This window comes from Neofelis nebulosa, chromosome 6, assembly GCF_028018385.1.
Source record: "Neofelis nebulosa isolate mNeoNeb1 chromosome 6, mNeoNeb1.pri, whole genome shotgun sequence".
Classification (NCBI taxonomy): Eukaryota; Metazoa; Chordata; class Mammalia; order Carnivora; family Felidae; genus Neofelis; species Neofelis nebulosa.
The window spans coordinates 116,116,570-116,137,275 of record NC_080787.1 but is presented as its reverse complement, the minus strand read 5'-3'; the positions used below and the strand labels follow the sequence as shown (position 1 = coordinate 116,137,275).

Below are 20,706 nucleotides of genomic sequence, written 5' to 3'. Positions count from 1 at the left end.
TATTTGGGACTTGGGGGAAAAACGTATAATTTGTTTATTCACCCAAAACCCCTGTACTCTGTTCTTAGGTTAAAGCAAATTTGAATAGAGACAAAGAAAGAAAAAGGTGAAAGTGTCCTAGAAATAGGCTTATTTTTTTATTAAAATATTTTTTAATGTTTATTTATTTTTGAGAGAGAGAGAGAGAGAGAGAGAGAGAACAAGCAAGGGAGGGGCAGAGAGTCCAAAGCAGGCTCCAGGCTCTGAGCTGTCAGAACAGAGCCCAATGCAGGGCTGAAACCCATGAACCTCGAGATCATGACCTGAGCCGAAGTAGGATGCTTCATGGACTGAGTCACCCAGGTGCACCAAAATAGGCTTATTTTTAATGTAATGATTTTTTGTTTTTGTAAAACACTGTGGAGGTGATTGAGAAGGTAGCAATCACAAATTGGTGAGAAGGATGGAAATCTACAATAGTCTAATTCAAAGTCAGAGTCATTAGTACCCGATGTCTGTTTTTACCATCAGGGTGTCCTCATTTTAATGAGTTGATGTCCAACAGGCAAAGTGCTTAGCTCAACTATAATACCATATAATAGGTGATGTCCTCCAAAGCTCAAAGTATCTCTTACTAAAGACAGCTGATGATAAGATGATGTGATGTGTTTAAGCAGGACAGTCAGACTCACATCTTGTAAGACCTTAGTAGAGGTTACTATGTTAAGGCTTCTTTAGAAACTAATCTGTCTTGGTTGTGTATCTCTTCATCATATTTAGCAGCTCAGGTTTAGGCAGAAGAGTTTTATTTCCCAGACAAGAACGAGGAGGGATTTTGGGAGTAGGGGATATTTGCAAAAGAGTGGGTATAATTTCATACCATGAAGACTAAGCTGGTCATAGAGGAAAGTAGACTCTCATACTGGAAATGATCATTTTGAGATAATGAAAGTTCACACTTGACATATGAAAGGCGGTTCAAAGATACCAATGTATCATGTGAGAATGTACAGCTTAGAAGAAAGTCAATCATTTCCTGTAGCTGGATTTCTTGTCATCATTATTTATGACAGTAAAAATACTTCCTGAAGGTAGACAGCTTTAGACTTTATTTAAAAAATTCTCACTTACATAACTTTATTTCCTATGAGAGCAATATGAGGTAGATGTCTTTACTTCCATGTTGCAAATTGAAAAAAGCCAAGACTCAATAATTACATCATTTGCCAAAGGTCACTACTTAAATATTGGTTTAGATGAGATTCACCATTTATGCTCCCTAATGCCAACATGGCTGCTGTTTTCTTCCAAGCTCTTGATGGCCCCCACAAGGGCACTCAGAGAGGACAGTTCTTTCCCCTACCCCAGTTTTTTAAAAAATTGTGGTAAAATACACATAATCTAAAATTTACCTCTTAACCATTTTTAATTGTACAGGTCAGTGGTATTAAGTACATTCATACTGTTATGCAAACAAAACCATTATCCATCTTCAGAACTCTTTTCATCTTCCAAAACTAAAACTCTGTACCCATGAAATAACAACTTCCCTTTGGCCTTTTCCCTGGTTCCTGGCAACTATCATTCTACTTTCTGTTTCTATGAATTTGAGGTACATCACATAAGCAGAATTATGTAGCATTTGTCTTTTTGTGACTATATGGCCCTTTTTAATTAAAAGTAAGAATTCCAGGACTCTTGCAAGTCTAGATAAGCCAAGACATGTTTTATCTGGATTCCTGGCTTGCCAAGTGATGTCCTCATTGCTGCTTGTGGCTCGCTTGCCGACTTGAGGCATCTCACACCTGTAGGCTCTGGTAAGTTTGAGGTCCTGGTCCCTGGGGAATGGACAGTGGGGAGGAGTGTTTCCTACAAAGGATACAGTAGCGTCCCGTTGAACCTGGAATGATATACTGCCACCTGTTTGCTTAGGGGATCTCATGCCAAAGGACCAGCTGGCACAGAAAAGAGTACTATACTGGCAAGGGTAATTGACCTGTTTTATTTCATGAGGAGATATAATTGCTGTTACATATGGGAGCAGGGAAGATTATATATCTAGAACTTAAAGGATTCCCTGGAGTGCTTCTTGGTACCACCTGGTGTGATAACAATGCTGAGGGACAATTGCAACTATCAAGGCCTGGCAAAGACAAAGAATGAATGGTGGAAGCTCCTCAGTGGTGAAGGTCTGAATCATCCCTCCAGGGAAGCATCCTGGACCAGTTGAAGATGAGGCAGAAGTGAGGGAAATCTAGAACAGACTGGGTGAGGAGATGATGAACCTAATTACAGCTCATTTATGATTAACAACCTTTCAAGAAATCTGTGATAGAGTAGATGCAATGTGGGCATGAACAGATTTGAGTGCTTCAAAGAGTGTATTATAGCAGAGGTCTTTATTGCCACTGGCCACATCTCCTTGGTTTGCCTCTGATTTCACCCATTGCCAAGGTGGGCAGCTCTTTATGAACTTAAATTCAACTCTGCAGGCAGCTGTTACATCCTAGGACTGTAATATATACCTTTGAGCTTTCAAGGTGCAGAAAGTGTATGTAGATTCTACAGCCAAGAACTGGAATTTTTAGAGTCAGCCAGCTGGCTGTAGTCTGGGACTTCACTTGAGACTCTTGACCAGAAGAGCCACACACAGACTCTCCACAAAGCCTCAACTCCCTCATGGCATAATGGCTGGGATCTAGTTATAAGCATCCTGAGAGAAAGAGCCACAAAGAAGCTGTATCATGGTGGTGTTTCTATTAAAATCTGTTTTCAAAGCAGTCACAAAGGCCAGTCCAGGTTCAAGGGGAAGGGAAGTAGATTCTACCTCTTTATGGGAGAAAGATAAGTTCTGGAGAAATTCTCATGGGACAGGAAGTATTGTTATGACCATTTTTGTAGCAGACAACCTATCACAGATCCAAGGAATAATAGAAGTTAACTGAGTCAAGAAGGAGGGGGTGAGATGAGATAAGGAGGAAGAGCATTCTAATAAAAGAGGAGAGGATTTCAGGCTCTGTGGGAGGAGAGTGAGGGGCTGCTCAGCTTCAAAGCAGAGAACCTGTATGGGAGACAAAATACTGAGGCACCTGGGTGTCTGAGTTGGCTAAGCCTCTGACTCTTGGTTTCAGCTCAGATCATGATCTCACGGTTCCATGAGTTTGAGTCCTGTGTCTGGTTCTGCACCGACAGTGTGGAGTCTGCTTGGGATTCTCTCTCTCCTCCCTCTCTGTCCTTCCCTCGCTCATGCATGCTTGCTCTCTCTTTCTCAAAATAAATAAATAGTGAAAAATAAAAAGATAGGGATTGCTAGGCAGGCTGGGCCAGCCCAAGTAGGGCCTGGTAGCCCATAGTAAGAATTTTGCCTTCATTATAAAACAATTGAGAAGATTGGGAGCATTTTATTATTATTTTTAATATTTTTAAAGTTTATTTATTTTGAGAGAGCAAGTGAGCAGGGGAGGGGCAGAGAGAGAGGGAGAGAGAGAGAATCCCAAACAGGCTCTATGCTGTCAGCACAGAGCCCAATGTGGGGCTGGAACTCAGGAACCGTGAAATCATGACCTGAGCCAAAATCAAGAGTCAGATGCTTAACCAACTCAGCCACCCAGGTGCCCCGAGACTGGGAGCATTTTAAATGGAAGTGAGTGTGTGTGTGTGTGGGGGGGGGGGGGGGGAATGTTGTGGTTTAGAGGGGATAATGTGGTTGCTCTGATTTGCATTTTTGAGGCACTACTTTTGTTACAGTGGAATGTGGATTGGAGGGAGGTAAGGACAGATGACAGGTTAATAGGGAAGTGTGATGGGCCTCAGGCAATACAGACCTGAGAAATAGAGATATGGAGATAAACAGAGTAACTTGACTATGGTCAGATAATAAATTTGTCAGAAACTGATTTAGTTGTTTTATGGGGCAAGGGTAGGAAGAGCATTCTGGAATGACTCAGGTTTCTGGCTTGCACATCTGGAGAAAAGAGTGGTACTATTTAACAAGGAACACTAATTTTGGGGGAAGATCAAGTGTATATGTTTTGGGCTTGAGGGGCCTTTCAAACATTCAAATGCAAATGCCAGTTTGCAGAGCCAGGAGCTCAACATATTTCTCCAGAATATCTCAAATAGATCTTCCTATGGTTCAGCCTCTACGTAGGAACTGGAAACTCTAGTCTTCTACAAATTAGTCTCTGTCATCACAAATTCCTCTTTAATCAGGTCTTTAACCAATAGGTATATACTGAATACGGTAAGTACCAGTTATTTTTGTAGGCACAAAGGATACTGTTGGAAAGAAATCAACATTTCTGTCCACATGGAATTTACATTCCAGTGGTGGAGACAGTCAATCCACAGACAAATAAATAATGAAATATAACGGGAAGTGTTATGAAGAGCAAAAGTAAGGCAGATACGGTAGTGGAGAGTGACAGGTGGCAGTCATTTTAGACTTTAAAGAGAAGCCATCTTTAATGAGATGACCTTTAATGGCAGCCTACCAGTGGGAATCATGGGGGACTGGCTATCCAAAGTGAACTGAGTGCCCACCAAGTGGCTGTACTGTTCTGACTGGGCAGGACTCTGACTTAGAGGCACTCAGTCTTAATCCCACAGACAGTAGCTTTGTCCCAATGGCTCCTGAGCCCAGGACATTTAGTACACTAAATGTCTGAAGACTTGATTAAAGTGAAAGTACCAGCATGCAGACATCTGGGGGAAGAATGTTTGAGGCAAAGGGAAAAGCCACTGTGAAAGCCTGAGTTAGGTGTGTTCCTGATATATTGGAGAAAGATTTGGGAGCCAGTATGACTGGAGATAAGGTGGTAGGAAATGAGGTTCCAGATGTATGTGAGGACTAGCTCATAGAGGGCCTTTTAGGTCTGTGACGAAGGTTGGTTTTATTCTGTCATAGGAAGATATCAGAAAGTTTTAGGTAGAAGAGTGACATGATCCAAATATTTTAAATGGATCCATCTGGCTGCTGTGAGAGAACAATCTAGAAGGGAGTAAGGAGAGTAAGAGCAGGGAAACTAGTGTGGAGGTTACTGTGGTGATCCAGAAAAAGCAAATAGTGGCTTGGATCACGGTGATGGAGGCAGAGATGTTGGGAATGGTCAGATCTGGGATAGAGTTTGGAGCTGAAGTCTACAAATAAGACTTCTCCGCTAGGTCACAGTGTGGCACTGTTGTTTCCTCTCTGCACACTCGTTCACCTCCCCAAGTGAGCTGGTTTGATTTGCTTCCCTGGCCATCGTGCTGATCACCCACTGCTTGCTTGGTCCCCAAAACGCCACCTTCTGTCACATCATATGTTGCCTTCCTGAAGTGGGGACAACGTGCTTCCTATCCCTCTGACATGACCCATGGTGCTTGGTCTCAACATATATGCCTAGACTCTCAGCCTCTATTTCTTCAGAGTGATTTTTTTCCCATGATGTTCCTTGGCCGCTTAAGCAAAAAGGCTCTGTTTACCCCACCCCTCTGCTCTCCAGGAAATACTGGATGTGTCGTGCTGCAGCCATACCTCAGGGCAGCTTGCTTCCCTAGAGTTGGCTGAAGTTATATTATAGGTGAGAGAAGGTTGAGAATCATGTGCGGTAAGGTAATATTCAAGTTCAAGTACATCAGATAGTGATTTCACCATTTTAGGAGTCTTAGAACATTAAAAACTAAAACTGGTTCATCATGAATTGCACAGGAAAAGATTCACTGCCTCACATCTGAAGATATTTGTTCCTCGTATAATGACACTCATTAATTTGGTATTAAATATTTTACTTGCCTTTGACTTCTTTTGTACTTTAATTCTCAAAATTGTCCTTTAAGTCTGTAACATGCCTCAAGCTTTTTTTTTTTTTTGAATCAACGGAAGATTTCATTATTAACTGAATGAATGAATGAACAAGTGAATATTTAAGTAAATAAACAACTTTGCCTCAGAAGGTTTGTAGCAAAGACCTAGAAAAAAGAAACAATTATTTATTTTGTAGAGGAAAACTTCAGGATGCCTCCTTTCATGTGTATGAGGAGTGCTACACAGACATTGATTTTCTTTGGATACAAGATCTCAGAAAATGATATTAGGCATTTTTAAAAATTGAAATATATTTAACATTTAACATAGTGTAAGTTTTAGCTGTACAACATGTTAGTTTGATATATTTATATATTTAATATGATTGTCATGGTAGTGATAATTGGCACATCTATTCATCATAAATACCTAAGAATAGAATAAGCATTTATTAGGAAAAAGTTCTGTACAAAGAAAATTGTGAACTATTGGAAAGAATTAATTAAGGTAGTTGTGGGGCACCTGGGTGGCTCGGTCAGTTAAGTGTCCAACTTCAGCTCAGGTCACGATCTCATAGTCCGTGTGTTCGAGCTCCGCGTCAGGCTCTGTGCTGACAGCTCAGAGCCTGGAGCCTGCTTTGGATTCTCAGTCTCCCTCTCTCTCTCTGCTCCTCCCCCACTCACACTCTGTCTCTCTCTCACTCAAAAATAAATAAATACTTTACAAATTAAAGAGATAATAAAGGTAGTTGTTATTGGGATTTTTTTAGATGATATTTAAAAATAACTTGTTTTCTTTTGCCTGAGACTACTTAGTTGAAATTATGCTCAGTTGCAATATATTTAAATGTCCCAATGGTAAAAATTTGGTTATGTAATAGCATTGTCACATTTGAAGCAATTTTTAATGGATGCTTAAAGGAAAAATTATGAATTAAGAGCAAAACACAATATCAAGTTAAATTTATGGTATTTTTCTTGTTTTTTGTCTCTATGTTAGGCTTGAGGGCTAGTGTCCTAATTAATTATAGGAATTGACAGTCGAGATTCAACCAGCCACTACAATACATTTTAGGGTTAAAGATGAATAATTCAGGAAATATTTTGGAAAGGGTTTTTTTTTTTTTAATGTTGCAGCTCTAATCAGCAGGTGGAATTTAATAGCACCTGGATTAGGCAGAAACTAATGAGGTAAAAATTGCTTCCTCTCTACATCCAAAATTTTTCTCATTTTCACTAGCTCTTTTTAAAGGGACAAACCCTTCAGAGTATATTTATTGAGTACCTAGAAGGTACAGCACAGTAGTGGAGAGCATCCCACATGAGAGAAAAAATAAATGCTTATGGATCAGAGATGAATTTATAGGAAAATGTACTCTATTGGCCTACTTAGTCAGATAGACTTAAGTGTGTTGCTTGTCACATAATATGCAGATTTTCATGTGCACCTGTACACTCCTATTGCTACTGTTGCTACCCAAGATTCCATCTCAATCAAAGGAATTCCTGCCAGGAATTGCTCATTTGCCTTGCACCTCCAGTCCTCCCGCCCCCCCCCCCCCCCCCCGCCCAGTATGCCTCACTGCTGACTGATAACTTCTCAAAATAACTTATATCCAAAATTCTATCCAAAATAACTTCCTGGGAGACCATAAAGATCCTATAATACACTATATAATACACTACCTATAATACACGGTAGTGGCTCCTGGCTTGAGCAGGCCTGGGTTAGACTGAACACTGGGGTAACTGACCCTGCAGAAACAGGCAGACTGAGAGGGGGATGACCCCGTGACTGACACACAAGGAGCGAAACGTGAACACCCACCTTCACATAACAGCACCAGTGTCTATGGGGAGCCATCACCGTGTGGCATTGCTACATCCTTACAAATGCCTTTGTGAGCCGAAGGGAGTGAAGTTTGCTACCCTGAATTTTAAAAAATTGGCCTAGGGTAAAATCATGATGCTATTTTCTGCATCTTGTGGTATTTGTATTTTTTTTTAATTTGTAATTGCCTTTGACTTTCTTTCTCTGTCTAAAATTTTCTGAATGAAAGAGCAGTATGAGGTTATTAAGCATGTAAGTTCAAATGTTTCATAGGGTCAATGCAGAAATTTTTAAATCTTTAGTTATATGTTTCATACATAACAAAAAAAATAGTCTAAGTAAACTTTTGTTAGCCAAATATTGTTTGTTGTAGGGTAAAAACAGTAAAACCAAGCAAACTATGTTATTTTGATAAAATTAAATAGCTTAAACATCTATTTTTAGATGATGATAATAAACATACTGATTTACTAAATAAAACTTTTTGCTTTTGGTAGAGCTATAATCATAGAATATCCTTATTTAAAAAGATATCAGGGGTGCCTGAGTGGCTCAGTCAGTTAAGCTACTTGGTGAGATCAAGCCCTGCATCAGGCTCCATGCTGGATGTAGAGCCTGCTTAAGATTCTCTCTCCCTCTCTGTCTCTCTTCCTCTCTGCCCCACCCTTACTCTCTCTTTCTCAAAAAAAAAAAAAGATATCATATGCAGTTTAAAGTTTCATTTAAATTTTTTTTAATAGGCTCCATGCCTAAGGTGGAGCCCAGTGTGGGGCTTGAACTCAACCCTGAGATCAACACCTGAGCCGATATTAAGACTTGGTCATTTAACCAACTGAGCCACCCAGGCACCCCTAAGAAGATATCATATGCAGTTTAAATTCATATTTGAGTCAAACATATCTTTCTAGACCTGAGTCCATGACAAAAGTATACCTGATGTGGCATTTCAATGAGAACTAGTCTGTCTGTTATGGTAGCTGATGTCCTGAGTGACACCTTCTATAGAATAGTGAAGGAATGACTTAAGTCCTCTTCTTAATAGTAATTAATTTAATTTCTAGAAACTCCTATGGCATTGTTATCAATTATTTTATTGTCAATATTTAACGTAAAATCTTGGATGGAATCACTGGGATGTAGAACCAAAGAGTATGTGTTGACAAAAAATTAAAACTAAATTGTTTTCTTATTTATTTCATCTATGAAACCTTTTAACGCTAGATGGCACTAAAAATATAGCATGGTAAATTCTGTTTTTACTAGGAGGAAATATTAGTTCTTTTATGACTCCATAAGTTGGTGCAGTGTTTATATTTTTTAAACATTTAAAACAAGCAAGTGCTACCAGTGCACTTGATTTTTGAAATAGGTAATAAAATTACCAAACTATAGAAATACATAATTTGTAATTAAAATTATTCAAAATGCTATTTCAGTGGCCCATAGATTTTGTCTTACTGCAAGCTTTTTCATCAAATGAGGTTTCTCCTGGTATGTTCACTAAGAGGAAGAAATACATTGCAAATGGAAATAATGAATAGGCTCTTGAACAGTTGGATAAACCGATTAATGATGAGGCATGAATCATATGAACACATTGATAAAAGATTTAAATTATTGACATGTAGTACTGCCTCCAACAAAGATAACATAAACCTAATGAAATGCCACTAAATAAGGACATCAGTGACTGATGATTGACTTGGCATCAATCCAAGGAATATTTACAACTTGTCACTGCACAGAATACTTTGAAATAACTTGAAATCTCAGAGTTTAAAGGTTTTCCTAAATTTGACAATGGCCTTAAATATTTTTTCATTATCAGTTATATTTTGTGAAGCCAAAAGAAATTTTATATACTATTAATAATAAGCAAATTTTGATCAGCTGTGCTAGAAGAAAATCTGAGTTACCTTCCTTGGCATATGGAGCCATGGTTAACAAGTAGCCAGTGGATGGGGGTAGGGGAAGGAGGTGTGTTAGAGAGTAAAGGAGTTCAAGTGTTCCGTAGTTTCTGGATTTGGGATATTTGTAGTATTTGCCTGCTTTTAAAAGCTCCTAATTCATTGTGACTTCTTTTCTCATTCCAAATATGTGCTCATTTTTATATGTAATTTTGTATTCTTGTTCCTAAATATGGCTCAAAAAACCGTCAGCTCCAGACTATGAAAGCCTGGATCTACTCTGCTTCAACTCCTTTTAAGTCCCACTAATGGCTTGTTCTTAACTATCTGGCCTCATCTACGGTAAGCCCGTTACCTTGCATTCCTATAAAAAGTAATTTTTCATTTTTATTACATACAGTCTGTCTTTCATTCCCCCCCCCCCCCCGCCATTTGCTTGTTTTTCTTTCACTACCTTTGTTTATGTTGTTCTGTTTGTTTTTTTAATGCCCTTTCTCTTGGTGTTACCTTTCAGATTTCTACTTGCCTACGTCTATAAGACCTGGTTTGTATGTCATTTCCTTCATGAAAAAGGCTCTGATCTCCCTCCCAAGACTCTACATTTCCTCAAGCCAGTCAAGAGTAATTTGTCCCTCATCTAAAAAAAAATGTATCTTTATTTCTTTTGTGATATACTTCCTTGTATACTGTGTACCATATACATTTATGAATATGTGTTATTTTCCCTATTGGGCTCTTAAATTCCTGATGAAAGAGTCTAAATCTCACCCATATTTGCATCCCTTATGGTACCTAGCACAGTAATACATATCATACTCAACCTACAAATATGTATAAAATAAATTAATACATGAACATTATTTGATATGAGGGTCACAGAATATGTTTTTCTTTGCTTATTTATTTTAACTCTTAATATTTTGGCCTTAGGTGTATGCTTATATTTAAAATAAAATATGCAACAACTAGAGACTATTGGAGAAAATAAAGGAGGGTATTTTCTTCTATGTTTACAGGAAATCATGGTTCTATTGTAATACAGACAATATTACAAGACTATAGTTTTCTCTTCCAGCACATTTTAAATCTATATCAGGAGCTATCCAACTGCAGCCCTTGGGCTAGATTCAGTAAATTAGATTCTTGGACATAATTCCAGCGTGTATGTTTGGAGGCTTCCCCATACCAGTGAGCAATTCTTGGATGCCAATAGGGAGTCGAGAATTCAAATCAATTCTGACACTAGCTACTAGAAGATATAATCAGATTCCACAGGTAAAAGGCTCAGTCCCACAAGACTGCCCTCCACTTTAGGTGCCAATCACTAGCCCATGTCTTTGCCTGTACTTCTGACCAACTGGTCATAAGTCAGAGGTTTCCATGACCTCCTCCTTGGGTTTAATTAATTTGTGAGGATGGCTCACAGAACTGAGGAAACCCATTTTCTCACTAGATTACAAATTTATTACAAAAGATATTAAAGATAGGAATCAACAGCCAGATGAAGAGATACATAGGGTGAGATCTTGAACAAAAGAATTTCTCTCCTTATAGAGCTGGAGGCCCAGGACACTGTCACCTGGAATAGTTCTGATTCCCCAACCTCTAAGTGTTCTGAATCCCCTCCTTTTGGATTTTCATGGAGTCTTCATTACATAGGTATTGACAGATTAAATCATTGGCTATTGGTGACTGGTTTGACCTCCAGCCCCTCTTTCCTCCTCAGAAATTGGAGCTTGGGACTGAAAATGCCAACTCTATTCATGTTTGGTTACCCTGGCAACCACCACCCCCATCCACAGGTGCTTTCCAGAAGTCATTTCGTTAACATAAACCCAGTTGTGTAGAAAAAGCTTGTTATGAATAATAAGACACTTATTTTACTTTTATGGCTTTGAAGCATTTTCAGGAACTAAGGACAAGAGACCAAGTATTACAGCACAAAGTGTTTCCATTGGTCTTATCACTCAGGAAATTCCAAGGGTGTTGGAAACTATAAGCCAGGAACTGTGAATGAAGACCAGACATGTGTAAGAAGTATATGTGTGAATGACCAAATATAAATAATTCTTATAAATCACAATGTCGTATCTGGCCAACTGCCTGTTTTTGTAAATAAGTTTCATTGAGACATAGCTACATCCATTCATTTTTTGTCATGTCTATGATTGCTTTCAAGCCACGATAGCAGAGTTGAGTAGTTGAAAGAGAGGCTGCATAGTGAGCAAAACCTAAAATCTTTACTATCTGGTCTTTCAATAAAAAGTTTTGCTGGACCATGATCTAAATTTTATTGGTAGATATGTAGCCAGTGACTGGAAAAGAGGGTCCACAAACTTTTCTTTTAAAAAATGAGTAGAGAATCAGAGAACTACTAAAATTTCAGTTTTAGTGCTATCACTTTTTCAGAGTGTTTGATAGGTTAGAGTTCTGTTGGTAGATATAAAATTTATTGGATAGCAGAAATTATTCAACAGAAAGAAAAGAAAGAGGTGGTGTACTTTAGCATTTTTGTTTCTCTTTGTTCAAACTTGGTTTGGAATCAGGTTTAACTTATTTTAATGAAATCAAGATGTAATACCCGAAATAATTTACTGGTTTTTAGTTAGGCCTGTTGCAAAGGAATAAAGTTGCATTATCTCCTCTACAATAGGTGATGTATGACTAGCCAAACCATTAGTACAATTACTGTAAAATATGCCATTTCCTATAGTGTTAGTAAACTACTGTTTTATAAACTTATGTGTATTTGCAAATTGTTAACTTTGAAGGTAAAATAACCAGTTATTTTACTAACAAAATGGTCTTATTCAGGAATAGCAGAAGAATTGCAATTCAGGACAAGCAAACAACAACAAAAACCATATAGGCAAGACTGGAGAACAAAGGGGAGAAATGCTTTTTTATAGAAGAAAGGGGAAGGGGTTGTTGAGAGGGGCAGTTATAAGCAAAAAGTCCATTGGTATGAACTGGAAGTTCCAAGTGTAGCAGTGGCTTTTCATTGGGTTAGTTGCGGCCATCTGTAATTGGCTGGGCAAGGAGAAAATCTTCCTTTCTCTGGTGAGAAGATTTCTTCCTAATGGGAATGAAAGATATAATACCTCTCTTCCTCTAAGGTCAGCCAAGGGCTGCAACTAGTGGTTCAGTGTGACCGCTCCCCCTGCTGGCCTCTGGACTCCATTTCTGTTTCACAAAAGAAAGCTGACACCAAATGAAAGAATCCACACTGAATATATACAGTGAAAGAATCTCCACATTGAGCAGCCATCTACAGTGGGCTTTGGTGATGGGAAGGTGGTGTGATGTGGGTTAGGTAAAGTCAAACAGATGTCCCAAGACAGGTCTCAGTAGAAAGCTGTGAGCTGCTGATGCATTCAGGGGATGGAGGGATGAGTGCTCCAGTCCTGAAGAGGGCTTCTAGATAGTGTACCACAGCATCTTCGTATTGCAGATGTAGTCTAGGATTGACCATGGGCCAGATAACGAAACAGAATTATGGGAAAGATCTCTAAAGATGAGGCAGTCAAGGAACTGGAAGACAGCAGAATATGCCATCCCAAAATATGCTATTTGGGCATATTGATTACTTTGAATTAAAGTTACTTAAGAAATAGCCAATGCAAGAATGACACTCTGACCCTCCTATGTCCCTCTGAAAGCAGAAAATAAATCTCTCATGTGAAAGGTACCTTCCCTGTACCAGGAAGGTACAAGATATGTTTATCACCGGAGATAGTAAATTTAGGGCTGAGAAAGGTCTATAAACAAACCTTGTTACTTCTTGACTAATTTACTATTCCATGCGCAAATCCTTTGTCTTGTCAATTCTTCACAAATTTATTATTCTTTTCTTAAAGATATAAAAGAAGTAGCTGCTTCAGCTACTTCTTTGAGTCCCTTATTATTATTATATTTTTATTTTTGAGAGGGAGGGAGAGAGAGAGAGAGAGAGAGAGAGAGAGAGAGAGAATCTTAAGCAGGCTCCATGCTGGGTATGGATTGTGACTTGAGCCTAAATCAAGAGTTAAATGTTCAACCAACTGAGCCACCAGGTGCCCCTGAGTCTCTTATTTTTTATGGGGTTCCAGTATGAATGAAATTAATTGTATTATCTTCCTGTTAATCTGTCTTATGTCAGTTTAATTATTTTTAAAACGATTTTTAAGTAATCTCTGCACCCAAGGTGGGATTCAAACCTGTTCCTGAGATCAAGAGTCACATGCTCCACTGGCTGAGCCTATCCAGTTAGCACCATGCCAACTTAATTATTTAGCCAGACAAAGAATCTAGAAGGGAAGATGGGAAAAGTTATCCATCCCTACGGAACCAAGAGGACAGTGGATTGGAGTAATTTTTAACACTGTTGTTTAAGTCATTAAAGATGATGTCAAGGAGAAGGAAATGTCAGGAGGAAGACTATGAGCTAAGTGCCAGTGTTTCTTATTGGTTTCCTGACTTTTAAGGGGATAATAATTATTCCTCTACATCACATTTGCCTCAGGACTGGGATGTGGCTACATGTCTCCCTATTTCCCAGGAAGTGTTGCTTCGCAGACCTTGATTTCTCCAACTCCAGCTCCAGGTTTGTGCTAACCTGATAGGCTCACATCAACTCATCACTGATTACCTCTGCTCAACTACTACAGGCTCTGGATCATGATATTCTTTAACACAAAGTCCTCAGGGCATCCTCAGTAACTGAAACTTCCACGTGAGCATCCCATCAAATAACCTAGTACTTGGCTTCATCTCCAATTCCCTCTCCATCCCACTCTACGTTAGCCACCCATTTTACCATGGCCATATAAATGCAGGAGTGACAAACAATTGATGGGCAGTGATACAAAGCCATCTGAGATTAAATAATGTGAGTTTTTAGAGGTTCGATACTGGATTTTTTTTCTTTTTTAATATCTTCAGCTCTATTTCACAAGAAGTAGTAGAGAAAAGGTTTTGCTCTATAAGAGTGGAATTTAGGCCTGCTAAATAATTCTAGGTACAGCTGATGATCTGGGAGCCCATGACAAGGGAATGAAGAGAGCTCAAAAAGTAATTAATAGGGAGAAAATAGAAGTGTTAGTGGGCTAGAGATCCCTCTGAGGTCAAAGGCTGTATAACAGTCTTAGGTATGAGAGGACAGTAATGACACGAGAGTGTGGTCAGAACGGACAACTGAAATTTAATGTTTTGAGATGGAGCAGGCCCTGGTTATGACTCAGTATAGGAGGTAGCCTGAGAATAGCTGGAGTCGAAATAGAGGTGACAGCTCTACTCAGGGTGGAGTCATCTCTTTGGGTATTGGATGTATAAAAAGAGTGATGGTTGCTTGCTTACTACTAGGAACCCCTTGAGACTTGTAGAGAAGAAGGCGTGCAGTGTGGCAGTGAGAGGTCTCTGTCCTAAGAAAACTCATAAAAAACCTGCAAGCTAATCTTTCTTAATATTTTAAGAAATGAATTCTTTAAAAAAGGCTGTTAAATTGGTTGCTCTTTCCTTCTACAACTCTTGAAAATTTTATAAAACTTCAATTTAGCATTTAGTTATATAAATTTCTGAACAACTTAAAATTGTTTCTTATAATTTAACTTTTGTCTCCTTTGAGATATATACTCTTTGATGCTTGGAAATTTTATATTTTTACCCCTAGAGATGATATTTTTGTTTCTCTGGTATCTTCCATAATGATAAGCCTGAAGAAGGATATAGAATAGGAATACGAGGAATACATTGCTTTCTAGTGATTCCAATTTTATGTTTTTATGATTTCTGCACGTATTTTTTTAAATAATTGTTGGAGTTGGCTTTAGCCTCTAGGGGACTATTGGCCTAATTAAGTTTTCTTGGTAAGCTTCACTTTGTCATGAAGTTTAGGGAAGTGAATGGGTTAACTTGGAGACCTGTCATTGTGCTTTTGCCAATCCACGGACAATACTTCATTCATATTTACCTTCTCTAAGAAGGCATTCCTGACAACATTCACCTACTGTTGATTGTTCCTTTTCCCTGGTTGCATTTATCCCCTTGTAATCACCTCACATAAAAATCACATATTTTAATTTTCTATTTATAAATATATTTTTGATTTGTTTTTTCCTTTGGACTACAAGTTGTGGGGACGTCTCTTGATTCTTTCTCTTAAACTTTGGTATAAATACCAAATAATTTATGTTGGAATTTGTAGCAACATGAAAAATAATGGAATTCACATTATATACTCTTTCATTTTATAAATATGGAAACGGATACATAGAATAGGTAAGTGATTCAAAGACTTATTTATGAACACATGGCTTGTTAGTGTGTCATCTCATTTGCACAGTGTATATTTGAAGACATCCCCAAGGACAGTGTATATTTGAGGACATCTAAACTCTGTCAGAGCTAGTCCTCAAGCAAAAGGTGGAGGGGTTAGGGTACATTGCAGCAAGTTGATGAGTAGAGGCAAAAAGATCAACTCAGAGAAGCTGAATCAGAAGAGACCCAGATGGAATACATGAAATGAAAGTGGGGCTATAGTGCAATGGACCAACTCTACACTCTGAGAGCTAACCTTGGCAAGAGAATAACACAACTAGTATACATCATCAGACTGGGAATCAGGGATCAAGATTGGATTCCAAGAAAGCTAGTGGGAGCATGACCTTCCTAGTGCAGAACAGAGAAACCGAGGGTCTCCAAAGTTAGTGAAGTGAGAAACCAGGGTGATGGATACATCATCTATATGGATGTTGATGTCTTTAAGAATAAGGGTGGAGTTGGGCTAGAGAGAGATACTGAGGTCAACACTAAAAGATGGAGAGAGACTAAGAGATAATGAGGTAATAAGGAAGAGTAATGTATGGTAAAGTCTATCTGATGTGCACTTCAGATGATCAGGGTGGGGGGTTTGAAATAAGAATGATGAAGGAAGGAATGGAAGTGTTATTAGTGAGAAAGAAAGGCACACCCCACCAGTATGCCCTGTGAAATGTAAGGTATGGGAAAGAAAGAACCTTCACATGTGAAAGGAGAGACTTCAGAGATGTTCAAAAAGAAGTGGTTCTTAAAAATGTGGTCCTTGGATAAGTGGCTTTGTAAAAACCTGTAGAAACACATGGGTTGTATCCTCACCTACTGAATCAGAATCTGTGATTCTAGGACACTATTTCAACAAGCAATCTGGGTCATTTTTTTTTTTTTTTGCACCAGTAAGTCTTCTTTTATTTATTGTATTTTGACAGGGAAATAGAAGAGAAAGGAAAAGGGTTATCATGTGTTGCAAAATGACAGCAAACAGGAAAGGCAGTACTTGGAACAGCAAAACCAACCATCAAATAAACACTCCCTGGTGATGAGATTATCAAAGCCCAAGGGTACTCAGTCTCCTGAAGTTCAGAAATGAGAGAAAGGGATCAGGGAAAGAACAGACAGTGACACTCTTTCCACCTTCATTCCCTCCCTCCCCATAAATTCAAGTTTTCCCACAAAACTTTGGTTTCCAGCAGTAAATATGGAATTATATTTGTCCATCTCCCATTAAACAATCTAATGGCCATTTTGACATGTTTCTTGCACCTGCATAAAAGTTCCTGAGTAACTTGGATAGGCAATTATCTTCTCTTCCTTGGTCTCCTGATTCTACTTTCTACTCAGAAAGCCCTCTCATTGCTTCTCTCTACTCAAGGATTAGAGATTAAAGGAAGATCAATCCATCTAAATACAGCAGGATAAATGTTTGGCATGAATCACATCAAGTAATGGTCTTGACCATAAGGGATGGATTGTTCCTAGTTTTTTTTCAGGATTTTTATATAAATCATTTAAGAGTTGTGAAGACATCCCACAAGTAGAATGGGTACGGTGACAGGTATGCGGGCTTTTGTGGGAAGGGAGAGAAAGAAGTATGGTAAGAGTCAAGTTTTTAGGCCCAAAGGTCTGGTTAAGAAAAGGAAATAGGGGAAGGGGAACACAAAAGAAAGGATGGTTCAAGACCCCCACTTTGAGAAGAGGGTCTCCCTGTTTAAGTTTTAGATCCTTTTGCCTGGTGCAGAAACTTTTGTCAAAGATTCTTGGACTATTTTTCTCTCAATACAAAAAGAAGTTTTTCAGCAGTAAAACTCCAAAGGAACATGGGGAAAGACCAACACGTTATATTTACACAAAGCAGGCCATCAACAATTACAAATCAGTAATTTGTGAAGTCCTACAAAGCCCAGACAAATACAGTAACTACCGGGGGTCAACAGTTGGGGAAGACAAGAACCCAGGATCTGTCATACATCATCCAATGCATTCTCTTGCATTTGCCCCATTTCAACACAGTGAGGCAGGCTTGGAGTGATCTTACAGCATGCAAATGAAACCGTTTTTTCTCTTTTAGCTACCATAAACACTATTAATCACTGCTGCAGGGAAGGCGCTGGCTCCAGGCACCAAAAGAAGACATTGTTTATGAGTTCTCTGGAAGCCATGGAAGAAGAGCCCAAAAGTTTTAAAGGCTAAGGATTTTAGTCCTTACTTCATATATACATCCCTGGGCAGCACCAGATGGGAGTAGAGGTATTGCTCTTAAAATTTATCTTTACTAACTTACATTTTATATGATAACAAATACCTATACCCTGTTGTGCAAGAGAGGCATGGTCCAATCCAGTGAATGGTGTATCTGGTATGTAAATCCAGGGCTGTGCCCTGGGATAGAGGTCTGGAAAAAACAAACAAACAAACAAACAAACAAACAAACAAACAAAAAAACCACAAACATTTATCACATGTTAGACAACCCTCCCTTAATCTTGGCTTCTTCTATATGCCTTTCACCTGGTCCAGCCTCTTCTAACCTCTCTGATTCACCTGTTCAGACCAATTTCCAGTCTTGGAGTAGAAGGAAATAAAATCATAGGACAAATCAGTTAAAATCTAGTCTCCTAGGGAACATTCAAGGTGGAGGGGTTTCAAGAAAACACTATGGCAGAAAAGCCAGCTTTAATTGGCAAAAATGAAGTAGTTCAGTAGGCTATGCACTCCAAACAGTTATTCTCCATGGTGATAAAACAACAAAAAGTTTGCGCACTTACCCCTGGGCTTGCTCATGTACCTGGGAACACAGTGTAGGAATGAGGGCTTTAGACTAAAATGCACAAAAATGCATACTCAGAATATTTATATTAAGAAAAAATTTAAAATGCACAAGATATGCCATTTGCATACAGCTAATATAGTTGGCATCCTGAGAAAAGAGAGCCCAAGGTGCCATTATCCAAGAGAGAAAATAAATGAAATCGTGTTGCCCCAGAATAGGCAATACAGGTAAGAGGCAGCTTAGGGGCAGCGGGTCTGCAGCTGGTCCCTCAACCACCCTTTTTGCCTATCATCACAACCCATTTCTTGGGACAGTTCCTGGTACCCTTTCCCAGAGTGGGTTATGGGGAGATAAGACATGGATAAACCCTACCTTACCCCTGAGAGGTTCCCTCCCATGGAATATAGTGGCTGGTGGGTAGACCCATCAATCTGGTCTCATATTTAATTTTTTCAATCTGACATGAGCAATGTTATTACATATTTTTCTTTACAAGGAAAACAACTTCTTTATCAAGGCCACTTTAAAAGCTGCAGATTCTAGGGGCAGAGACTGTTAAATAAGCATACAGGCTCTAGAGGAATTTCCCCCAGAGCCCTCCCGTGCATGGTTGGGGTTCCTTTGCCTCACTCCCCCCATCTCCACCTCCAAAAGAGAAGAAGGGGTGATAATGTGGACTTGGCCTGAAAAGCTGGGCAGTGCCAGCTCCCTACCCTATCCCCATCTTCTTCACTCTGCTGATTGAGGCCCTCTTCTAGAAATTTCCTGATGGCCAAAGGACACTCCCCACCCACTGTGGCTCCTAGGAACAAGGCTGAGCTGAGGATCTCTTCTTCCTCCCCAAAGTAGGCTGGCTTTCCCTTTGAGCAGGAGGCCTATGGGCCCTTCTGTGTATACCAGCCCACCACGTGACTGATGCTTTGGCAGAAGGGGCACTTCTGGGCCCAGAAGGGCCGCCTACATTCCTTGGCCTGATAGTGTAGGCCTTCATAGTACTGGTAGCATCTTCCTTTGATAATCCTTCTATGTTCCTCCTTTTGGTTGTCTCTCACTCCCAGTACAGGATACCCCACCAGGGCCTGTGACATGGAGAGATTCCAGCTTCTCCGGGACTTTTAAATTTTTTTTTTTTTAACCTTTGTTTATTTTTGAGACAGAGAATGAATGGGGGAGGGTCAGAGAGAGGGACATACAGAATCTGAAACAGGCTCCAGGCTCCGAGCTGTCAGCACAGAGCCCGACGCGGGGCTCGAACTCACGGACCGCGAGATCATGACCTGAGCCGAAGTCAGACGCTTAACCGACTGAGCCACCCAGGCGCCCCTCTCCGGGACTTTTAAAAGGTCAACTCCACTGCCTCTCCCTCCTTCAGGCCCTGGAAACCCTTCCTGAGTGGCTGACTGTGGAACCCAAAGACATCCAGTTGAGGGCCTTGTGCGGATCTCCACTTGAGGGCCTTGTGAGAATCTCGCGCTGTCGGTCATGGTGAGGAAGCCAAGCCTGCGCACACGGTGACCACATACAGATGTTTGCAGCATCTGCAGCTGTGGCTCCTCTGCGCCAGGTCCTCCTCCTCCAGGGCTTTCCCCCTGCGCCTTGGCACGGCCACCTGCAAACCACTTGCTGGACACAGAGCACATGGTAGGTGGCTGAGCCTGCGGTCCCGGGCCCTCGAGCGGGCGGCTGCTGGCCCTTGAGAAGGCTACCGGCAAAGGATGGCGGGAAAAGTGGCTGCTGCAGCTTCTCCAGCACCCCCACATGGTGCGTAGGACACCAACATGTGAAAACCGTGAGTAGAGGAGAGTGAGGAGCATGTTGAAAGACGTGTGAGGATGTGGGAGATAGACCTGCAGATTCCAAAGGGCCTACTGGACTGGGTTAGAAGGGTGGAGGGGAAATGGGATTTGAGACTGGGGTGAGCGGTGGGCAGGACGGCAGACACTCAGCATCTGCTTTCTGAGGTGAACTTGGGCGGGAGGTGCATGGGAAGAATCCCAGGAACAACTGTTAGAGGCGACATGTCTGAAATAATTTAAATGAGAATAAAATGGCACTTCTCTGTGAATCACACTTTCTTCAAGATCCAGTCATAATTGTAGATCTACTGTCTCCACCTGGGTCTAACTGCAGTAGGTCGGATG

At 40.0% G+C, this 20,706-nt stretch overlaps 1 long non-coding RNA gene across 1 annotated transcript in view; it reads left to right on the top strand.

Moving 5' to 3' along the window:
- LOC131514795 (uncharacterized) overlaps positions 1-20,451 on the top strand; it is a 92,593-nt gene extending 72,142 nt beyond the window's left edge. The window contains exons 2-3 of the long non-coding RNA XR_009263283.1: positions 17,864-18,042; positions 19,938-20,451. This is a non-coding gene — a long non-coding RNA (uncharacterized LOC131514795). The remainder of the gene's footprint in view (positions 1-17,863; positions 18,043-19,937) is intronic.
- The last annotated feature ends 255 nt before the right edge of the window (positions 20,452-20,706 follow it).